Below are 12,562 nucleotides of genomic sequence, written 5' to 3' on the forward strand. Positions count from 1 at the left end.
CTCTGCAAACTAACTCTTTTAGACAGAGAAAGCACACATTCTATTAGTTATTTTTAGATGATTGGTGTTCATGAATTCGTAACAGAAAAGAATCCTCGGCTGTTTCTAAAATGAGCCAGAATCGTCAAAAACACCCCTGGCACAACTTACCTACAGGAATGAAAACATGGCTGGCATTCAATGTGTTAAGCAGTGCAGCCCCTTCTCTGTGTGATTTTGCTCATGTGCACGTGGAGGTCAGTAGTTGACCATGGCTAATTCATCTAGTGTAAAAAAAAAAGATGTAAAGTGATGTCACTGAACTGGTAATCTCGCTGGCCAGCCTCCTTTCCCTTCCGTCCAAGGAGTCTGGTGCAGCAGAAACAGGCAACTGGATAAACCCTCCCCTGCTCTACAGCTGCTCTCCCATTGGAGCGACTGTTTCGGTGGCAGCCGGATGTCCGCTCCCGGCTTATTACAAAGTCTGTCATTGGCTCCGACCATGTCAATCACAATGGTAACTAGCTAGCAAGCTAACGGCAGAAACCTACACGCTAGCTCATTGCTACACGCTGAAAATGATAAGTTGTATTGTTGGAAACTATTTTCCAAGGGCACTGCCGCTAAGTGCAGCCCATCGAGAGGAGGCTGGCCAGCGAGACTACCCAACTGGAAATTATGTCATAGAAATTGCTCGTATGTGATGTCATCAGGTAAGTCCTGATGATGTCATACATTGTGACATCATTATTGATCATCATTTTGATCTCATTACACTAATGATGTCATTGGCACTGATGATGTTATAGGCATTGTGACATCATCAGTGATGTCACTCGACCATTTGGGGTTTTCATCGGTGATGTCACTCGACCATTTGGTTTTTTTTGTTAACTCGAGCAATTGTGACATCACTGATGATGTCATAGACATTGTGACATTATTGTGACGTCAGCAGACTTGAAACCCTGGTATTGCCGCTTGCTGCTATATTTACACTTTGTTATAGTAATTATTGTTGGTCTTATCCTGCACTTTATTTTATTGCCATTTTTTTTGTTTATTTGTGCCTTGTCACAGTTTATTATTATTATTATTATTATTATTATTTTTCAAATTATTCTCATCATCATTTCATGGAAAATTCAATGTAAACTGATAATTAACCGGGACTATAAATTCATGTTACTTCACTGCCCATTAATATTGAACTCGGCTTCTAAATTTAATGTAGATTCAATGTAAACTCATATTTAACTCAGACTGTACATTCATGGAAACTCATGCCTATTTAATGCCTATTTTGCTCAGACTGTAAATTTCATGTAAATAAACACAAATTCATATATAGTCAGAACACTCCATCACTCATGTACGTATTGTATATAATTAATTTGATTGCACTTGCAACGTTGTGATTGTCTTTAGTTACCTTTCATTTCTTAGGGTGTTTTCTTTCCTTATATTTCAAGGTCAGTATTGAGAATTTGACTGTCAATTTCTCCTAAATGGAACCGTGAAAATGGCTAATTTCATGACAGTGTATACCCAGGGGTGTAGTGTACACAACTGTCAGTCATGGTGTGGGATTATGGAGTTATACATTGTATAGTACTTAGAAAGTCGGAATAAACACATTTTTCAAGTTCAGTATTGAGACTTTGTCAATTTCTCCAAAATGGAACCGTGAAAATGGCTAATTTCATGAGAGTGTATACCCAGGGGGGTAGTGTACACACAACTGTCAGTCATGGTGTGGGATTATGGAGTTATGCGATTGTACAGTACTTAGAAAGTCGGAAAAAACACAAAATCTGTGTGGTCTAGACTGGAGTCGAATCGTGCTTTTATTTTGAAAAACCAGTCCCGGAAATGCCTGTTTTTCCCACCTTGTTGAGAGCATCAACATGATAGTACCAAGCGAAACTCCTGCTACGATCGTTCAATAAGGTTGGACTTTTGTGACATATTCAACAGTCATTCAATACGCTGTTTGTTGTAATGTCGATCTAGTGTGGTAAAGTAAATGTAAGAAAGGATCGCTGAATTGTGACACTTGACTTTTTAGCCCGCTCCGAACACCGGTGAAGCAGCAGTACCGTTACAGCACGAATAGACGCGCATCAAAAGCCAAGTGGCGGCTGGCTTGACTGTGGTTTCGCAAACGACGGCTCAGTTGACCGCAGTTCTCCAAGCTAGTAGCCAGCTTAGACAAGCTAATGACCAGCCGATCCAATGGGTTGCTAGCCTCTCCAAGCTAGTAGCTAGCCTAGACAAGCTAATGACCAGCCGATCCAATAGCTGATTCAGTGGATTGCCAGCCTCTCCAAGCTAGTAGCTAGCCTGGACAAGCTAATGACCAGCCGGTCCAATAGCCGATCCAGTGGACTGCTAGGTAAGACAAATCAATAGTCGGCTTCTCATTTCTCACTGACGGTCTCTCAGTTGCCGGTGTTACGCGCAAATCAACCCCCCTGTACATGCGTGCCCCCCCCTGTGTAAATGCATGCATCCACTAGGGGGCGCATGCACTCCACCATTGAATCTGCCTGTCTTGACTTACTTGAAGCAAACTCATTGGCAAACTCGAGTCTGCACATGTCTGCTGCGGGGGCGGGGCTTGGTGGGGAGGCAGTTTTGTCCGACCAGCAAACAAGCTTTGTTAGAATGAATACACCCAGGTGTATCTTGCTAATACGTTGAATTACCAGGAGATTCATGTTGTATTCTTCAACTTGAAATAGATGAAAACATGCACATCCAAGGACCGAGACTTCGGGTAGGTGCTGAGACGAAAAAATATAACAGTGAAACAAATGAAAAAATCGCTCGCACACTAAAAGGACTCCTTTTTGATAGCTTTATTGCACCAAGTGCAGTGGTAACGTTTCGAGCCAAACAGCTCTTCCTCAGACAGTATTCTTCAACTTCAATTCTTTTTTATTGTCACTTTTTACTGTGATTGTAATTTTTTTCCTGATGTAATTTCATCTGTTCCATTGTTGTATTGTTTTATCTCTTCTATTTCTGTAAAGCACTTTGAATTGTTTTTGGCATTAAATAAAGTTGCCTTGCCTTGCCTTGCCTTGCCTTGCCTTCAACATTAAGCTTCTACTAAGGCCTCAGAATCTTTCATAAGCATTCCTTACCCAGACTTGTGCTAGAGTCAAAATGGTTTTTCGTCAATATTCTGTTGTTTTCTATTTGGTCAAGTACTATTTTAAATAAACAAGTTAAATGCAATTATTAGCCTCATTTTGATATGCAGGCAGGCTCCTTCTTTCTTTCTGTGTTCAAAGCAAGTCACAAGGCTGTCTGAAACAAAACAGATAGCCTATAGGTTTTAATCTAGTTAGTGACAGATGCTGAAATGCTATTATTTTCAAGCAAAACACATGTAGGCCTATTCCTTGTTGATCAGTCTACCAACCATTAATACATGTTATTTCAAGAACCTTTGCTTGTTGCATTCTCTCACACATGCAATACATGAAAGAGACAGACATGGTTAGCATGATGATTGTGAGAAACAACCTGCAACAAGGTGTGGTCAATCTAATTGTGCCTGTACAGAATAGAAAAAATTGCCTCTTCACATTAAGTGTCTTTCTAAAGGATATTAACACAATAAATGCATGAATCTCCCAATTGAGGAATTTATCATCAGAGAGCTTGTAATCTTGACGTCAAAATGACCACTTACGGTCATATTGTGACCCCAATAAAGAGGAACTAGGAAGACTAGAGCAAGGTGTTTGGTTTTCCCAGTCACCTGGTGGCAGAAATGTGGTACAGCAGGGGACACTTCTGCATGAGGCGTACACATAGACAGTGGAAGAGATGTGAGGTCTTGGGGACAAGCATGTATGGAAGGGCAGAATTGCCCATAGAGAGGAATTAACTAATGCAAAAGACAGCAACAGTCATCAAAGCTCTCTGTGGTGCAGTGGTTTAAGAGCCGACTTTTGGCTGCAGAGGCCTTGGGTTCGAATCCCACTGTCTGTTGCATGTCTTTATAACGGTTTGTCTACTTACTTGAAAGGCCATGCATTCTTTAGTTGATTGATTGATTGATTGATTGATTGATTGATTGATTGATTGATTGATTACTAACACCTATTTTTACAGTCCATCCTTAGGCAAGAGATGAAATGTTGGTACTCCAATTAATTCAAAACCTAAATATAGGCTACATTTGGAAACCTTTCCCTTTAAATGGGCTAGTGTGTACAGACGAGACTTGATGAGGTTCCATTCTTTTATAAGCCTCCATGGGAGAAACATTTGTACACATGGTGGTGGAAATGCGGTACTGCAGGGGGGCCTTTTTGTCCAGACACAAGTGGAAGGTGAGGAGAGGTGTTTAGACAGGGGGGGACAATCATGTATGGGAGAGCAAGGTTGCACATAGAGAATTAACTAATGCAAAGCAGCGTGAATGCCACAAGAAGTCTCTGTGGTACAGTGGTCTAAGAGTTAGCATTTGGTCCATGCTGCAGACTTGGAGGCCATGGGTTCAAATCCCACCTGTAATCTTGGTTGCTTGTCCTTATTATAACAGAGTATGTCTACCTACTTGTAAGGCCATGAATTCTTTAGTTTATTCATTTATTTATTTTACTGACCTGTTTTTACAGTCCATCTTATGGCAATCTAAAGAGACCTAGAGATGAAATGTTATTTATTTATTTATATATTTATTTATTTATGTATGTATGTATGTATCTATTTATTATCTATTTATTTATTTATTTATTTATTTATTTATCTATCTATCTCACTAGCACGTGTTTTTACAGTTAAACATAAGCCTCCATGGGAGAAACTACACATGGTGGTGGAAATGCGGTACTGCAGGGGGGCCTTTTTGTCCAGACACAAGTGGAAGGTGAGGAGAGGTGTTTAGACAGGGGGGACAATCACGTACGGGAGAGCAAGGTTGCACATAGAAACGATTTAACTAATGCAAAACACACCCACTGCTATTAATGGTCTCTGTGGTGGAGTGGGTTAAGAGCTGACTTCTGGTCCATGTTGCAGATTAGGGAGGCGTGAGTTCAAATCCCAGTTGGAATGTGTTTTGCATGTCCTTATTATAACAGAGTATGTCTACAGCACGTAGCCTATAGCCTACTTGTCAAGTCATGATTTTTTATTTATTTATTTTCTTAATTACAAAGACACGTTTTTACAATCCAACTTTAGACGGTTTTAACTTGACAATTGCCATTCTAAATTGTCCCTAGCTTCCTTCCAGTTGCAGTGTTTGCTAATACAATAACTGACAGGAATTAAGCTAGGTTTCAAACTGTTCCCTAGCAACATCGTTCCGTGAAAACTGTCTATATTTAGTGAGATTTGAAGATCTGAGGTAACGTACTGCCTGCCTGTAAATGTAGCAGTGTTTTTATGTCCAGATGACACCTGGCGGCTAAAATGTGGTACTACGGGGGGCAGGTCTGTCCAATGCGTTTGTTTACATAGGGGGGCGCGCATGTACAGGGGGGTTGATTTGCGCGTAACACCGGTGCTGACAGATCATTGGCCAGATCCATAGCTGGCTTCGGCAAAGATATAGCCTCCGACGGCTTCTCAGTAGTCTTAAATTTGTCCCTTATACTGCCCCATACATATGGAGCTGGATACCAGGCTACATTCAACCTAGCCTCAACGAGAGACTCATCAGTCATTCTGATGGGTCTCGCGTTGAGGCTACATTCAACCATAGTTTACTAACAAACCTGTCGTTTGATGTCGTCCGTGTCTCTCAGGACAAGTTGCAAAGGTCCTTTTCGTTTTGGAGGCATTTGCACAAAGATAAACAGTCCACATGTGCAGCTCTGCAGATGCTGCTACTCCATCTGACAGCACAAGCTAGCGTTAGCAAACATGCAGACGTCCTGCCATTGGTCGCTGGGCAACCGTCTTCTTCTTCTTCTTCTTCTTCTTCTTCTTCTTCTTCTTCTTCTTCTTCTTCTTCGGTGTTTTATGGCGGTTGGCATTCTTAATTGTTGCATTACCGCCACCTACTGTATTGTAACAGCTTCACACTTTATGGTGATTTAGTTGCATGGTTGCAAGTCCACCCTTTTCTCCCCGAGAAGAGCCTGGTGACGCGAGGTTATGTCCACCCAAGTGGCAACGTCGTTGGATTACGCCTTTCTGTCAGAGATAGATAGATAGATAGATAGATAGATAGATATATATATGATAGATAGATAGATAGATAGATAGATAGATAGATAGATAGATAGATAGATAGATGCATTCGCGGCTCCTGTTGAAATGTCTAACTTGTCTTCTGTAGCCTAATGTGCTTTTGTGTCTGTTATTTTTAATTCTGCTTTTTATTCTTCTCCATGTTGGAGATGTAACATAAATGTATGCTCAGTAATACACAGTGTTAAGTGTAGGCTATATAGAAGAACGATCAATATATATATATATATATATATATATATATATATATATATATATATATATATATATATATATATATATATAGGCTGTGTGTGTGTGTGTGTGTGTGTGTGTGTGTGTGTGTATATAACAGGTACTGATACAGCCTTGTATATAACAGGTAATACTGATACAGCCTTGTATATAACAGGTAATACTGATACAGCCTTGTATATAACAGGTAATACTGATACAGCCTTGTATATAACAGGTAATACTGATACAGCCTTGTATATAACAGGTAATACTGATACCAGCCTTGTATATAGCAGGTGTATATACAAGGCTGTACATTACATTAATTTACTTCATCCAAAGCGACTTACAACACTCTTACAGCTGATGTGCGTTCATGATGTATCCGTTTCTTATACCAAAGCCCCGTGCTGCTTCTGTCTGATGCTGCTGCCAGCACATCAGCAGAGGCTCCGGATAACGTTAAGCTCCTGTACCGTCCACAAGCACTGCTCCGACTTTGAATAGGACTACAAGTCTTGTAAATATCATTGTTTTTTTTGTTTTTTTTACTCAAAGTTTATTCATTTTTTCTTTCAAACATACAAACAAAAACAAAACTGGCATCACAGTACATAAAACATAAATACGTTGCCAAACCAAGAAAAAATCTTAAACTAAAATCAGTCAATACTAAAAAAAAACAGGTGTCTTAGCACATCTTTGGGTTCATGTGAGTTATTCTTGAAATAAAAGACAGAACTAAAACAAAAGTACTCGTGGCATAGCTGTATAAACAGAGAGCGTCAGTGGGCAAGCATGTTTTGTTATACTTCAGGATGGAGACAAACCATCCACATTCCTCATTCCGATGCATATAATAACCACTTTGTCCATCTTGTGAAGTACAAGTCATATTTCAGTCTCAATGGAAAGGTCAGTCTCTCCATTTCATGAATTTCTCTAATGATTTCAAGCCAATTTTCTACTGTGGGAGAGTCGGCCTGCAACCATCTACGAGTGATCGCTTTCTTTGCAGCCACAGTTACAATTTTAAGAAGGTATTTATCATTTCCTGATATATCTTCTGGTATATCACCCATATACAGTGATTTACATGTTAGTGTGACTTGCCAGCCAAGAATTTGATTAATGGTTTCCCAGACACTCTCCCAAAACGGCTTTAACTTTGGGCAACCCCAGAAGATGTGGAAATGGTTTGCCTCATCAGACCCACAGTTTCTCCAGCATGTATGGTTTACTGGTGACATATATGGTTTCATTTTAGGTGTAATAAAAAAACCTTATAAGATTCTTCCAACTAAATTCACGCCACTGCAAGGAGCAGGAAGTAGAAAAGACTGTTTCACACATATTCTCCCATTCACGTTCAGTTATTGTATCGTTTAGTTCTTTTTCCCATCTTTTTTTTATATCATTTGTAGTATTTCCCCTTCCCATTAGAATTACCTGGTACAATTTTAAGACTATTGATTTAGAATTACTTTTGTATGCCATTACCATTAATTGTATTAGACCACTAGGTTCCCGAGTTATTTCCCCAATCTTAATTTTTATTTCAATAAATAGTGTGGTGCCTGCAAGTATCCAAACAAATCGTCCTTCTCCAAGTCATATTTTTTACTTAGTGTTTGAAAGCTCTCTGACATCTCACCCATAGCAGAGGACTGCTCCATTTGCTGAAACCTTGGTCAGTGCATGAAGTCCCATAACAACTGATAACTCAGGCCAGACAGGAGCCTGCACGACGCACACACATTCACCCCCCCCTCCTCTCTGCTCTCTCCTCTGAGTATAAAGCATATGTTGAACTGTCAGCCATTTGCTGAATATTTGACTCTGTACATTGATCAGAATCTGTACATTGAGGTTCAGCCCTCTGACAATATATATTGCAGAGAATGTTATGGTAATAAATATACTTTCATGAGACATCTTAAACAGAAAAATACACATTTATGAACCACCAATTGGGTGGATGAGAAATATTATTATTAAAGTGTGTATACCAACATTTAACTTTTGGTATGTTTTACACATAGCAAAATTTACACTTAAGTACGGTGGAAAGGTTTAAAAATATCCATAGATAAGACAATAGCCTCTGAGGACGAGACTACACTTGAGTTTGCGTTTAGAGTATTGTTGTTTTGCCTCAGTCTGGGGACTGACCCACCCCAAAAGCTAGCTCTTAAAGCAATTTTTGGCACGACTACGTGTCGGTCTATCTATGGCTTCGATATCCAGTATTAGGGAAGAGCACCTCCACTGTCTGACACCCCCTTTGGGGTCTAACCACCTGCATCTAACCACCTGCTGAAGAGCACCTCCACTGTCTGACCCCCCCTTTGGGGGTCTAACCACCTGCATCTAACCACCTGCTGAGGAGCCCCTCCACCAGAGTCTGCAGCATTTCTGTTCTCCAGATGTCTTCCTTGAGGGTCTCATTGGACGTGGCGTCCGTAGAGGGGAGGGTACTGTTAGGATGATGTCATCATTCCTACTGTGATGTCATCATTCCTACTGTGATGTCATAGTTCACTCACTGATGATGTCACAGAAGGTGATGATGTCATAGTTGGGACCTATAAGGGCCTGCTCTGCAAGTCCTCTGGAGTGGTTCATAAACGAATCTCGCGACAACACTCTGCAACCGTTCCCAACTTCGAACCTTGCAGACCCAGCTATCAAGTTCAACAGCGTTCCTACTCATCGAGACTTCAGTTTACCAAGTGTGTCTTGGCCATCAACTATCCGCCACTAGATCCACATTTCCCACACCAAGCCTGACAGTACGAAGCAGATAACTTCATTGTGGTTGTGATAATATAGGCAAAACAGACATGGCAACAAAGACCAAGATCAGACTGAACGCGCTTTAAAACATACTTAAAACAATAAAAACAAGAGCGGTGAGACACCGGGTCAGCCGCAGAGCCGCGCCCCAAACAATAGGGCTTATCTAAATGTGATAAATGTGTTATTTAAATGTGAATTTATTATTAGCAACAAAATACCTTAACAGCCAATGACATTTACAACTGGACTGTGGACTGATTTTCTACTGTTTATTGATAGAGTTACCTAGCAGCTACATATAGCCTTAGATGTTATGAATACAGACAGTCCCTCCCTGTAGCACAGGTGTAACAGCTAGCAATTGATTGCAAACTAATTGACAGTTGAATAGGCATATCAGTTTTAAAACAGAATTCAGTGAGCAGTAGGCTATGTTCATTGTCCACTTATCTTCCAAAACCATTGGCAAACATAGGATAGGCTACTACTGTATCAGCTAAAATGCATTTCATTTTGTTGATTACTCCGCACGCGCACGCACGCACACACACACACACACACACACACACACACACACACACACACACACACACACACACACATACACACACACACACACACACACAAACGGCAGCAGCATCAATGTCCTGCATTCATTTATCAAGGAAACCAAACGTTAGTGAAGTTAGTTAGTTGAGTTCTAGATAGAATTCAATATGCCAATTTGCCATTTTTATTCATTCCAAACATTTCCAATTTTGAAGCACCTCAAAGACAGACATTGTGACTTGTAACGTTACAAGAATTCAAGGTGAGTGAGTTTCAATTCATGTTAAGGTTAATGTTCAAACACCAGCTGTTTGGATATTTCCCAGAAAGCTATGAGCTTTAAGAAAGCTCAAACCCTAGCTAACCCAAACTTTTTACAAGAAAACCATTAAATCTGGCTAAAAAGTTAGATAGAAATCATATTTATTTGTAACACAACATGCATCCTGGAATATTTGAATATTGGACAAAATCAAATGAAATGTAATTTAAACCCTAAGAGAAACACATACAGCCATGGGGTGTATGTAGACCCCTCGCAAATACTGCGTGATATAGTGCAGTGGGGGAAGTTTGACCATAACAACATTGCACGTAATTTCTTTACCAAAATGCTTTGCTTTGCAGATTGAATAATAAAAAAGGCAAACTGCTCAACGTGACACCCAGGGGGACGTGCGGGCGGAATTAAACAAGCGCACCCTAGTATGTTAGAGAAGCAGTATAGCGGAGGGGAGGCAGACCTCTGAGCCTTCTACATCGGACCATTGTGATTAATTACCTGTTTGAATTACAAATTTGATCATAAAAAAGGCCAATTCCACTCAATGTAACACTCGGGGGAGGTGCAGGCGTCGTTGAACAAGCGCGCCCTATCCCCAGGTGCAGTTCAGACTGGGGAGGCGGACTAGGAGCAGATTCAGCAGAAGTAATTTGTGTTGTGAAAATGTTGAAAAAGACGACACTTTCACATTCTTTCCTGTTTTCAACCCAATGTGAGTAATGAACAGGTCTTCAACTGTGAATTAAACTCGCCTATTTGCATGAAGTCGCTTCCATTACATCCATGCTGCTGTGTTCCTCTCTCTCCAATAACGTTAGGTTCAAAAGCCACGCGATAACTAAGGTTATCCGCCAGTAATTCTGCCTGTTTTCTGCCAGCAACACACACGTTGTTGGTCAGGATCTGTATCGTTAACGTTATTTGTTTTGCGCATTTCAATATTACTGGTAGTGATAGCCTATAGTGCTTCAGCCGCTTGACTGTGCTGTAGTAGTAGCCTATCCACTGGTGTCTCTCATGCAGAGATCAGCTGTCAGGTTGTGAACGTGCAGCGTCGCAGCCAAACAGTATCGCAGCTACTTCATAAACCAATAATGAATTCATAAATACCACCGCAATGGCTATTTGGTTGACATCGCACCCTCGCAACCCTAATCCAGGGCTCGACATTAACGGTTGCCCAAACAAAAAATAGGGCAACCATTTCTTGTCCTTTGGTTGCCCCAGGGGCAACCACGTTTTAACATGCAAAAAAATATGTACAGCAGCAAACAGCAAAATATACACCAAATAAATATGTTTTAATACTTGTTGTGAGTGACATATATGTGACATTTTATTGCTGTTACAATCGGAACGATGTTACTAATTACCAGTCGGAACCTACGTGATGCATGCTGCACGTGCGGTATGTTTAACGAGTACTGACTAGGACAGGTGGGGCTGCTCGCACACAATCACAGCGGCTGCAAGACGCAAGAAGAACCGTGTCCGCCCGCAGCCCCGCACAGAAACAAAGGACGAGGAAATTGTCATCGAGGTGAAATACCCGTGCGTCTTTGAACAGGACGGAAAACTAATGCTATACTGCAAAGCATGTAGCCTACAACAAGCGCTTAGGTCTCATTTGCTTCCCGCATCGGCGAGGACCGCGAGTGTCCGCACGGAAAAGTGAGTCAAATCAGCAGACGCGCCCCTCCACAAGGCTCCTGTGCAGACGGTTTTCGCCTGGCCGTGCACACCCTGAATTGTGTAACTACGTGGACGCGGCTGGGCGGACAAAGTGGAGTTTTCAAGACTCCCGCTCACTTCCGCGAGCAGAAACCCACACAGTGTATAAAAGCTCCACATGTTTCCTCGTCAAGATTCAGTGTCTCTCATTTCCGTGCGACAGTCCAAACTTCAAGCATAATTCCAGCATAACGCTATACTGCAAAGCATGTAGCCTACAACAAGCCTACAACATACACCTCGACCAGGACATCCTTCAAAAACGTTTTACCACCGCGTATATGTGCTGAGGAATGATTTGCATCCCTGGCCTGTCAGCCTGTCATACGGGGTGAGAGAGAGAGGGATTGCAGGGCCTCTTCTGGGCCTTATGCAACATCAGAGTGGGGGCCCCAAACCACTGTCATCATAGTATCCCTGAATGAACATGAGGAGGCATAGGCTACTTCATTATCAATAACGCTTTTAATTAATAAATTAAGCACAATATGAACAATAACTTAAAAAATATATGAAAATGAATGTTCACAAATATTAGTTAAACAAATCCTTTCAGTGCAAATGCATTATAAAAACAAAAAATAACATTTGTTTAGAAAACGAAATGACACAAATAATATAATTATTATTATCATTATTACTACTACTACACCCGGAGCGCACACTGAATAGGCCTATTATACTATATACTATAGACTATTATACTTACTTTTCTGTCACATCGTCATTATTAAGCCGGCTTATGACTGCATAGTATCTTAATTACTCAAAATATAAGGCGACTAA

This window comes from Poromitra crassiceps (genome assembly GCF_964638095.1).
Source record: "Poromitra crassiceps genome assembly, chromosome: 11".
NCBI classification, from domain to species: Eukaryota; Metazoa; Chordata; class Actinopteri; order Beryciformes; family Melamphaidae; genus Poromitra; species Poromitra crassiceps.